We start from the raw sequence: 11,201 nt of genomic DNA on the forward strand, positions 1-11,201 counted from the left end.
CCATCAAGTGGGTTTATCAAGACAGAGCATCATTATTTCATTGGCTTTTGATAAAAAAAGGTTAGACATTTGTCTTAACCATATGCTGCTTATAATCAGGTTACATTTATTGGTTAACAGTAAGCAAAAAGTGCATGGTGAATATGAACAAGGGGACCTTTAAAGCAATCGGAGATAGTAGTCGTAAATGCAGGCAACAGAGATTACAGAGTGTGTTCCTGTCTGTAAACTGTTAGCTGTCAGTCAAATTTTGCAAAATATGAAACTGAAACTTAAGTTTAGGCATTCATTCTGTGTAAGTGTTGAGGTTTGGGTTAACTTTAGGCATTAGGGTTAAGCAAAGGAATTCATTCTGAGTGGTTAAGAGCAGCCTAGTCTCAGAACAAAGCATATTACATTGTATGATTTTTTACTTTTCGGTGACAGTAGATTACTGAAGGCAAAAACGAAAGGAGGGTGGGTGGTCGGGGTGGATGATAGCTGTATAACACAAAAGTCTAGCAACTCAAACATCTAGCAACCCAAAGGTTCTGTGTTTTAATCTCATCACGGACAACTTTAGCATGTTACCTAAATAGCAACTATTTACCACTTTTTAGCTACTTTGCAACTACTTAACATGTTCACGAACACTTCCCCTAACCCTAACCCTAATCCTAACCATAACCTTACCTAAAGTAAAATATCATACTAAAGCAGTAGAACATAATATATCATATTAAAGCAGTCAAATGTAATGTATCATACTAAATGGGTAAAAGCAAACTGGTGCGATCAAGACAAAGGATACTATACGTTCTGCAATTCGTATTATATTGTATAATATCCACTATTACATTGGTAGGCCAATGTAATAATAACTTAACGTAACGTAACATATCATACTAAATGGAGTGGCACAGATTTGAGTAAAATATATTATGTTTTGTTCTGACACCAGGTTGGGTAGGGACACAGGAGAGGAGTGCTTCTTTGGTTATAGTTGAATACCATGCGGGGGGGCTCTTTGATAATGGGATGAAATACTATAGATCAAAACTAAGTTGATGCTGGATTGTGAACACACAGAAAACTTTGTGCAAACAAACTTATAGAAGTAATCATTGTTTATGGCTTGAATGAAATGAATAAATACACACCGTCACGTAGCAGCTACAACAGCTTTCATCAATCAGGGTGTCAAAGAATAGGGGTGTACAGACAGGTGTATATCCCAACTATCACAGGAAGTGACTAAATTCATTACCATATGTAATTGATCAAGAAACGAGAAAGCTTTTAACGCTCGTAATCGAACACCTGCCTCAGTGCATTGTTAGATGCTTTTTTGCCCTCTCACTTTATACACGGAAGATCTCCGCTAAACATAGAATCGCATGGTTTACCTGTATCTCTGTGACTGCTGATAACTTCACAACAAAGTTGACTACAAACACAAAGTTGCCAATGTCTTTGCGTTTGATACAAATAAGCGAAGTATAAAAACATGATTCAAATGAAAACCGAGATGACCGCTTTGAAATATAAACAGTGTGCTATACTAGCAAAATAGCCAGCTCGATTTGAATGGAGGAAGCTGATCCGAGAGCAGTGCTCCCGTTCTTTTGATATTATCCTTATCACATGCGCCAAAGGACGCACTTAGCGACCGATCTCTCTGCGTGGTGTTTTGGGAAACGCATGTTACATCTTCGGTCGTTGTAGAAAAGATGCATATTAAAAAAAAAAAAACGTAAGCCTATCGGGAAACGGGGCCCTGTTGTGTAGTTAGATGTGTTGTACTCAACTGTTATTTAGATTATTCACATTTCGAAAACTGGTATGTGCTAGGTGTGTGACTGTGTACATGACAAATTGCATCATTAATGTAAGAAGAAAAAAACTGCCACAGTGACTGTTTTAGTATTATCTGTCAGCAACATCAAATTAAAGGCTTCTTTGGAGGTACATTAATATTTTATGAATGTGAGGTATTTTCATTATTAAACTGTAATTTAAAGCTAATGGGTTATTTCATAGTGAGCATAATGTCCATTCTGTCCGCACATCATTTATCACTATACTAATATATCAGGCAAATGGACTATTATAAAATATTACCATGATTAGATGTGTAGCTTCAAGCCATTGTACTGCACGTGTATTACAAAGAGAGAGAAAAAGAAAATCACCAATAACCTTGTTCTTTCTCCATTAAACGTTCCGCCTTATCCTGTACTCTCTAAAGTGTGATTTAAAATGCATCTGTGTGTTTATGGTGAGCGTCCTGACAGCAGCGTTTAGCAGAGCAATGTCCTTAGGGATAACATGCACTGATTAAGCTTCGTAGACATGTATGGTCAATTGTGGGATGAAATATTTAATTATGTTTCTTTGAAAAAGTGCAACCAACTAATCGATATTCAATTAACGGAGACTGTGGAATTTGTCGATTCCAGAGAGAGAGAGAGAGAGAGAGAGCGAGGGAATGGCAGAGGGAAAGAGAGTTAGAGAGAGAGAAAAGATGATTAAGATTGCCCTTCTTTCGTGTTAAGAACTCCAACTCCCACCGAGAGAGAAAATACTATATTTAAGAGGCTTTGCCTTATTAAGTAATCCATTTGGGTTCACTTTCTCTGCTGTGGTTTCTTGCGACTCCATGTAATCACCTCACCAACCATTATACTTATGTATAATACCTCATTTTAAATGACAACGTCCCACAGCACAACTGTTGGGTGCGTCACTCTGCTGTTTGTATGGTGATCATTATGAAAAGTCAGCTGCTAATGACCTATTAAGGCTGCTAATTGAAATTAGATGGCTAATTGTCTTGTCATTATTGTTGTTTTTTAATGGCAGAAAGCAGGCTGAGGGACCCTGGAGAGAGAAACCAGAGTTAATATACAAATAAAAGCCCTACCATGAACAAGGGAAAATGTGTATTTCGATTTCTCTCCTGTTTGCCTCCCAACAACATGCTAACATGCAGTTTTCTAAGTAAACACATCTCCTCACAGTGACTGTACTTTTCCTCTTCTGTTAGTGTTCTTAGAACAAAGTAGGTGCCATATCAGTGCAGAATGATGAAACAGGCTACACTGATGACAATCATGATGAAAATGCTACTTCTGTCTTGTCCCGCATGGGCATCTAACTGCCTTGTCACCTTAGTAGAAGGTTCACTTAGGGTATTCATGGTGAATCTCAGGCAACAAACACACTTGGCTTGTAGAGAAGGGCATGAGTCAGATAAGGACACATTAGAGACTGGACTTTCCTGAGCTAAACAGCTAAAGACCTGCTGCTGTGATTCTAGCTTCAGCTCTTCCATGTGGCAGATTTGAGAAGGTAAGATTCAGGTGCAGTCCCTTAAGGCAGGATTTCTCCCCCCCCCCCCCCCCCCCCAGCACAATATACAGCTCATTCAAATATCCAACTCATCATCAAGCTTTGATTGTTTGAATCAGCTGTGTACTGTAGTGCTAGGGCAAAAACAAAACGTTCACCCAGGGGGTCCCCCAGGGTCGAGTTTGCGAAACACTGCCTTAAGGTGTGTGGGTGAATGGTGGAAGCAGGTGGTGTAAGGGGAGCTTTACAGCAGGCTTTCTGGAAGAGTATGTTTACTGTCGGTTTGAGAAACGCTGTAAAAAAAAAAAAAAAAAAGGTTGTTTGAGTAGTGTCCCCTTACAGTTTTTTTTCACAATCCTTTGTGAGACGGTATAGTGGCCAGGGAAGAGGGGAAGGGTGATTGGTGTCCCTCCCGTGTGTGTTGTGTGTATGGAAGGGGTGCTCTATGGGGAACACCACTCAGACATGCAGGACTGCCCCTCTTCCCCCATGTTCCCCTCTGTTGTTCCACATCACTCAGCTACAGTACAATATTAATGAGTGACCATCGTGAGTGGATGCGTCCTGACAAGATAAAACAAGAGTTCAAGCTCCTCCTGGCAAGCAGGACATTCTTCTGTGTCCCCCCCTCCCCTACATCAGCTTACATCTACATCACAACAGTGTGCTTCAATCCACCTGGGGACCTGGTCACAGAATGCAATTCAACCTCTATCTTTGGGCTCTTTCAGTTGGATTTCAATTTACACTGTTTCTCTATTGGTCACTCTAGATGGCTCTCTTAAAGTGAATTGAAGCACACTGTTGTGATGTAGATGTAAGCTGATGTAGGGGAGGGGGGACACAGAAGAATGTCCTGCTTGGCCCTCCTACCAAGCTAATGTTCTATCTTGGTCTGCTGCCACTTTGCTTGGTCCTGTAATCAAAGAAAGATCAATTTAAAAGGCAAGGCATGTGAAAGTCCCAATTATTATTGTTCTAAAGCGATGTTTGCAGTGTTGTGCTACCCCCTGACCGGGCGGCTTTAGTGTTCTATTCATAGTCCTCAGTTGCTCGCTGTGCATTTCAGTGTGTGAGTGCACGTGGGTGGTTGTCTTTGAGTTTCCGCTTGTTCTATTTGTTCCTTTTCTCCCTGATGAGTAGAGGAAGCCGTGTGTTCCCTCTGGTAGCAGCAGACTCCCCATTAGAGCTGTTTTGCTGGGGGTTGGGGGGGGGGGGGGGGGGGCGAGATGCGATGAGTTGGACGTGGTTCATGAACGCACACACTGTTTTTTAATGCCTGAGATGCTGACGGGTTGCCCACATACACTCCACGCACACACCCACACAGAAGCACACACCCACACAGCCATGCATATAGAGAGACATAAACAGAGAAAGAGAGGCAGGCTTCCCTCCTGCTCTCTGCATACCCCCTCCCTGTCCCCCTCCCCAGGGTGTTTGAGGTCTTAGATGTTTTGCGTTATAAACGGCAAAGAGTTGTTAGTGAGTACTGGCCTGGAAAGATTGAGAAGGAGATGAGGATGATGATGATGATCGTCATTGGTATATGCTATTGAGGGGGATAATTTAGACGTTTTAGAGGGAAAGGGAAAATGTACTTGTTACGACTGTGATATGTGGTTGTCTCACCCAGCTATTTTAAGATGAATGCACTGATTGTAAGTCACTCTAGATAAGAGCGTCTTCTAAATGACTTAATGTAAAATGTTATCTGCTGTTGCTGAAAAACAATAGCTAACATATTTAAACATTCATTAATTTGATTTTAGAGTACATTGCCAATGATGTCTGAACAATGCCAAATCCCATATCTCTCCATTTTTGGGGTTTTTAGTCCTTGGGTCGTTCGACGAAATGAGTGCCTTTTGCGTCCCTTAAATATCTTACGTAGACATTTGTAAAGCCTGTTATTATAAATGAAGTCTCCGTTTAACGTAGACCCCCATGGACAATTCGATTAACAGAGACTTGCTAAAGTGCCAACATTGAGCTCTGTCCCAGCTCTGTCCCTCTGTGCAACCTAGGAAGATTTGAACCCTCTTAATCCCAACATTTATCCACCATCCGCGTAAAGCCCTAGTTATTTTCTTGCATTTCTGAATATTATTATTTATTTCATGTGATCAGTGATTCATTTTAAGTTAAAAAACAACAACAACCCTGTCCATAATTTTAAGGTCAACCCTATTACAGTACGTAAACTGGCTTGTTTAAATATGGTGAAACTATTCCCTTTTAAATAATATCACATAAAGAAACACTGAACATTTAACAGTCAAATCATAGTGTAAAAGCAGGTGAGATGTTCTACTCTTTTGAGACATTTGTGGGTGTTTTGTGGTGGAAACAGAGCGGGTCGAGCATCAACCCTATTACCAATAGATAGACAGACTAGAAACCTTTTAGAAACTTGAATGTCTTAGTGAAGCTTGCATTCAATTTCCCCTCGTTGTTGCACACAACAAGCTTCCATTTCCCTTGTCACAAGGGGATACATGGATGATTTAACCTTTATACTACCAACATATTTTACAACATGAATTACCAACTTGTGTGATTTTGACCCCAAGAAGAAACTATAGGGAAAAGCAACAATCATAGCAAATGATGAACTTAATTACTATCAAAACATAATTAGACATGTAAATAAGGTAATCTGAAATAAAAATCCCCAAAATACACTGTTATTTTAGCAAATGTTTTGTTACTTTGCTTATTGTGTCAAACAAAACCCTAACTTTTCCCCTTGAATAATGTGGAGCTTTTTTCCCAAAGTACCACGTATATTAATAGTAAAAATCTGATTTACTGTCACTTCCTGACCATAGAGAGCCCTTGGATTCTCTACAGGGGTTTAGGGTGTGACTAGGGGGGTGTTCTAGAATGTGTATTTCTATGTTGGTGATTTTGTATGGTTCCCGATTAGAGGCAGCTGGTAATCATTGCCTCTACCTGCTTTGTGGGATATTGTTTGTGTTAGTGTGTTTGGGCACTGCGTCTTCACAAGTTTTGTTTCTAGTTTCACTTTGTATTAAAAAGATGTGGAACTCAATGCACGCTGCGCCTTGGTCCGCTCATTTTGAAGTTCGTGACATTTACCATAATTTGATTGTAGTATTGTTTATTTTTTTGAATTTTGAAGTAAATATAAATGTTATATTTGCGATAAAAACGACTGCCATTTAACCCTCCTAATATGTTGCGGGTCAATTTGACCCATTTCCACTTTTGAGTTAAAATACTAGTTGACCTCTCTTTTTCTCCATGAAATTAAATGACTTTTCCTCATTTAGGGTCATGAACCTAACATCAAAATGTGGACACACTGATGTTGTGGAATGTACACCATAGTACCCTCCAAACTCGTCATCAAGCTCGAGACCCTGGGTCTCGACCCCGCCCTGTGCAACTGGGTACTGGACTTCCTGACGGGCCGCCCCCAGGTGGTGAGGGTAGGTAACAACACCTCCACCCCGCTGATCCTCAACACTGGGGCCCCACAAGGGTGCGTTCTGAGCCCTCTCCTGTACTCCCTGTTCATCCACGACTGCGTGGCCATGCACGCCTCCAACTCAATCATCAACTTTGCGGACGACACTACAGTGGTAGGCTTGATTACCAACAACAACGAGACGGCCTACAGGGAGGAGGTGAGGGCCCTCGGAGTGTGGTGTCAGGAAAATAACCTCACACTCAACGTCAACAAAACAAAGGAGATGATTGTGGACTTCAGGAAACAGCAGAGGGAGCACCCCCCTATCCACATCGACGGGACAGTAGTGGAGAGGGTAGTACGTTTTAAGTTCCTCAGCGTACACATCACGGACAAACTGAATTGGTCCACCCACACAGACAGCGTTGTGAAGAAGGCGCAGCAGCACCTCTTCAACCTCAGGAGTCTGAAGAAATTCGGCTTGTCACCAAAAGCACTCACAAACTTCTACAGATGCACAATCAAGAGCATCCTGTCGGGCTGTATCACCGCCTGGTACGGCAACTGCTCCGCCCACAACCGTAAGGCTCTCCAGAGGGTAGTGAGGTCTGCACAACGCATCACCGGGGGCAAACTACCTGCCCTCCAGGACACCTACACCACCCGATGTCACAGGAAGGCCATAAAGATCATCAAGGACAACAACCACCCGAGCCACTGCCTGTTCACCCCACTATCATCCAGAAGGCGAGGTCAGTACAGGTGCATCAAAGCAGGGACCAAGAGACTGAAAAACAGCTTCTGTCTCAAGGCCATCAGACTGTTAAACAGCCACCACTAACATTTAGTGGCTGCTGCCAACATACTGACTCAACTCCAGCCACTTTAATAATGGGAATTGATGGACATTTATGTAAAAATGTATCACTAGCCACTTTAAACAATGGCACTTAATATAATGTTTACATACCCTACATTACACATCTCATATGTATATGTATATACTGTACTCTATATCATCTACTGCATCTTGCCATCTTTATGTAATACATGTACCACTAGCCACTTTAAACTATGCCACTTTATGTTTATATACCCTACATTACTCATCTCATATGTTTATACTGTACTCTATACATCTACTGCATCTTGCCTATGCCGTTCTGTACCATCACTCATTCATATATCTTTATGTACATATTCTTTATCCCTTTACACTTGTGTGTATAAGGTAGTAGTTGTGGAATTGTTAGGTTAGATTACTCGTTGGTTATTACTGCATTGTCGGAACTAGAAGCACAAGCATTTTCGCTACACTCGCATTAACATCTGCTAACCATGTGTAGGTGACAAATAAAATTTGATTTGATTTGATGTCTGTGTAGATTTTGTATACTAACATGCTGTTGGGGGTACTTTTGACCCATACGCTTTCATATGTATAGATTATGGACATGTCCAAAATAGACAAGTGTATTTGATCTATTTTGTTTTGACTGGTTCTGATTGCACTTTTATAATTATGTTTGCGTGAAAAGGAGCTTTCCCAAGCTTCTCCTTCTCAGTGACAGAGCAGCAGATCTCTGACAGCCATTAGAAAATTAGCTCCAAACAGAAAATGCTTGTTTGTGAAAAAGGAAATATTATAAACAAATAGTTCTCAAAAATATTTTATTTTTTAATTTTAACAAGACAAGTCAGTTAAGAACAAATTCTTATTTACAATGTCAGTTGAAGTCGGAAGTTTACATACACCTTAGCCAAATACATTTAAACTCAGTTTCACAATTCCTGACATTTAATCCTAGTAAAAATTCTCTGTCTTAGGTCAGTTAGGATCACCACTTCATTTTAAGAATGTGAAATGTCAGAATAATAGTAGAGAGAATGATTTATTTCAGCTTTTATTTATTTCATCATATTCCCAGTGGGTCAGAAGTTTATATACACTCAATTAGTATTTGGTAGCATTGCCTTTAAATTGTTTACCTTGGGTCAACCTTCCCAAATTGTTTACCTTCACAACCTTCCCAAATTAAGTTGGGTGAATTTTGGCCCATTCCTCCTGACAGAGCTGGTGTAACTGAATCAGGTTTGTAGGCCTCCTTGCTCGCACATGCTTTCTCAGTTCTGCCCACAAATGTTCTATATGATTGAAGTCAGGGTTTTCTGATGGCCACTCCAATACCTTGACTTTGTTGTCCATAAGCCATTTTGCCACAACTTTGGAAGTATGCTTGGGGTCATTGTCCATTTGGAAGACCCATTTGCGACCAAGCTTTAACTTCCTGACTGATGTCTTGAGATGTTGCTTCAATATATCCACATAATATTCCTCCCTCATGGAGCCATCTATTTTGTGAAATGCCTCAGTCCCTCCTGCAGCAAAGCACCCAAACAACATAATGCTTCACGGTTGGGATGGTGTTCTTTGGCTTGCAAGCCTCCCCCTTTTTCCTCCAAACATAACAATGGTCATTATGGCCAAACAGTTCTATTTTTGTTTCATCAGACAAGAGGACATTTCTCCAAAAAGTACGATCTTTGTCCCCATGTGCAGTTGCAGACCGTAGTCTGGCTTTTTTACGGCGGTTTTTGAGCAGTGGCTTCTTCCTTGCTGAGCGCCCTTTCAGTTTATGTCGATGTAGAACTCGTTTTACTGTGGATATAGATACTTTTGTAGCTGTTTTCTCAGCATCTTCACAAGGTCCTTTGCTGTTGTTCTGGGATTGATTTGCACTTTTCGCACCAAAGTACATTCATCTCTAGGAGATAGAACGAGTCTCCTTCCTGAGCGGTATGACGGCTGTGTGGTCCCATGGTGTTCATACTTGCCTACTATTGTTTGTACAGATGAACGTGGTACCTTCAGGCGTTTGGAAATTGCTCCCAAGGAAGAACCAGACTTGTGGAGGTCTACAATTTCTTTAGATTTTGCCATGATGTCAAAAAAAGAGGTACTGAGTTTGAAGGTAGGCCTTGAAATACATCCACAGATACCCCTCCAATTGACTCAAATTATGTCAATTAGCCTACCAGAAGCTTCTAAAGCCATGACATCATTTTTGGGAATTTTCCAAGCTGTTTAAAGGCACAGTCAACTTAGTGTATGTAAACTTCTGACCCACTAGAATTGTGATACTGTGAGTTATAAGTAAAATAATCTGTCTGTAAACAATTGTTGGAGAAATTACTTGTGTCATGCACAAAGTAGATGTCCTAACCGACTTGCCAAAACTATAGTTTGTTAACAAGAAATTTGTGGAATGGTTGAAAAACAAGTTTTCATGACCTAAGTGTATGTAAACTTACAACTTCAACTGTAAATAGCCCAGTACTGTACTGCCGACCATCACGTTGTACAGCGCCATTTTTTTCGTTCCATCCTAACAGAACCCAGAGGGTTTTTCTTTTTTCATGGAATAGAAACACCATAATATTTATCAAATTAATTAAGCAAGTACCAGTCAAAAGTTTGGACACACAAACTAATTCCAGGATTTTTCTATATTTGTACTATTTTCTACATTTTTCTACATTTTCTACATTTTCTACAAACTCTTATTTACAAGGACAGCCTTCTCTTTCCTCCCGGTCGGGGAATTGAACCCCGGTCTCCCGCGTGCCTGGAATATAGAAGACTATTGAATGCTTCTCAATGATGCCTTCTGGTGGTCAAACTAGCACTAACTTGCATTATCAATAAAAATGTCTGACAATTAAATGATGTGCCACAGAATGCTGCAGCAGCCCGCAAGCTGTGCCGCAGTATGACGCAACTTTTAAAGGAGGAACCACTGTACATATTACCTCAGCTAACCTGTGCCCCCGCACATTGACTCTATACCGGTACCCCCCTTTATATAGTCTCACTATTGTTATTTTACTGCTGCTCTTCAATTACTTGTTACTTTTATTTCTTATCCTTATCCATATTTTTTTTAAACTGCATTGTCGTTAGGGGCTCGTAAGTAAGCATTTCACTGTAAGGTCTGCACCTGTTGTATTCGGGGGATGTGACAACACTTTATTTCATTTTATTTTACTTGGTGCTAAAACTCCCTGTTATAAACCAATCAGCATCCAGGATCCAAACAACCTGTTTATAATCTCAGAATATTTATAATGCTATGCTTTGAAACATCAAAACTCAGAATTCCAGGGATGTTGCTCTAAAACTCTCTCCACATACAGAGATAGAACTCTTTCCCTTGCAACCATGAACAAAGTTGCTTTGTAAAAACACTTGTTTTCCTTGCCACAGTAAACACTAGGGTCTGTAAAGTGTGTACAACAACGATTACACATTCAGCACATTCAGATTCCCTGTGGATACAGAAGGACAAAGGTCAGGAGATTTTTTGTTTCTTTAGAGAATGGCACGTACAAAGTAACGGTTGGAGTGCCCTGCTGCAGTCATCAAGGGCTGTAAGGA

This window comes from Salvelinus alpinus, chromosome 7 (assembly GCF_045679555.1).
Source record: "Salvelinus alpinus chromosome 7, SLU_Salpinus.1, whole genome shotgun sequence".
Lineage (NCBI taxonomy): Eukaryota > Metazoa > Chordata > Actinopteri > Salmoniformes > Salmonidae > Salvelinus > Salvelinus alpinus.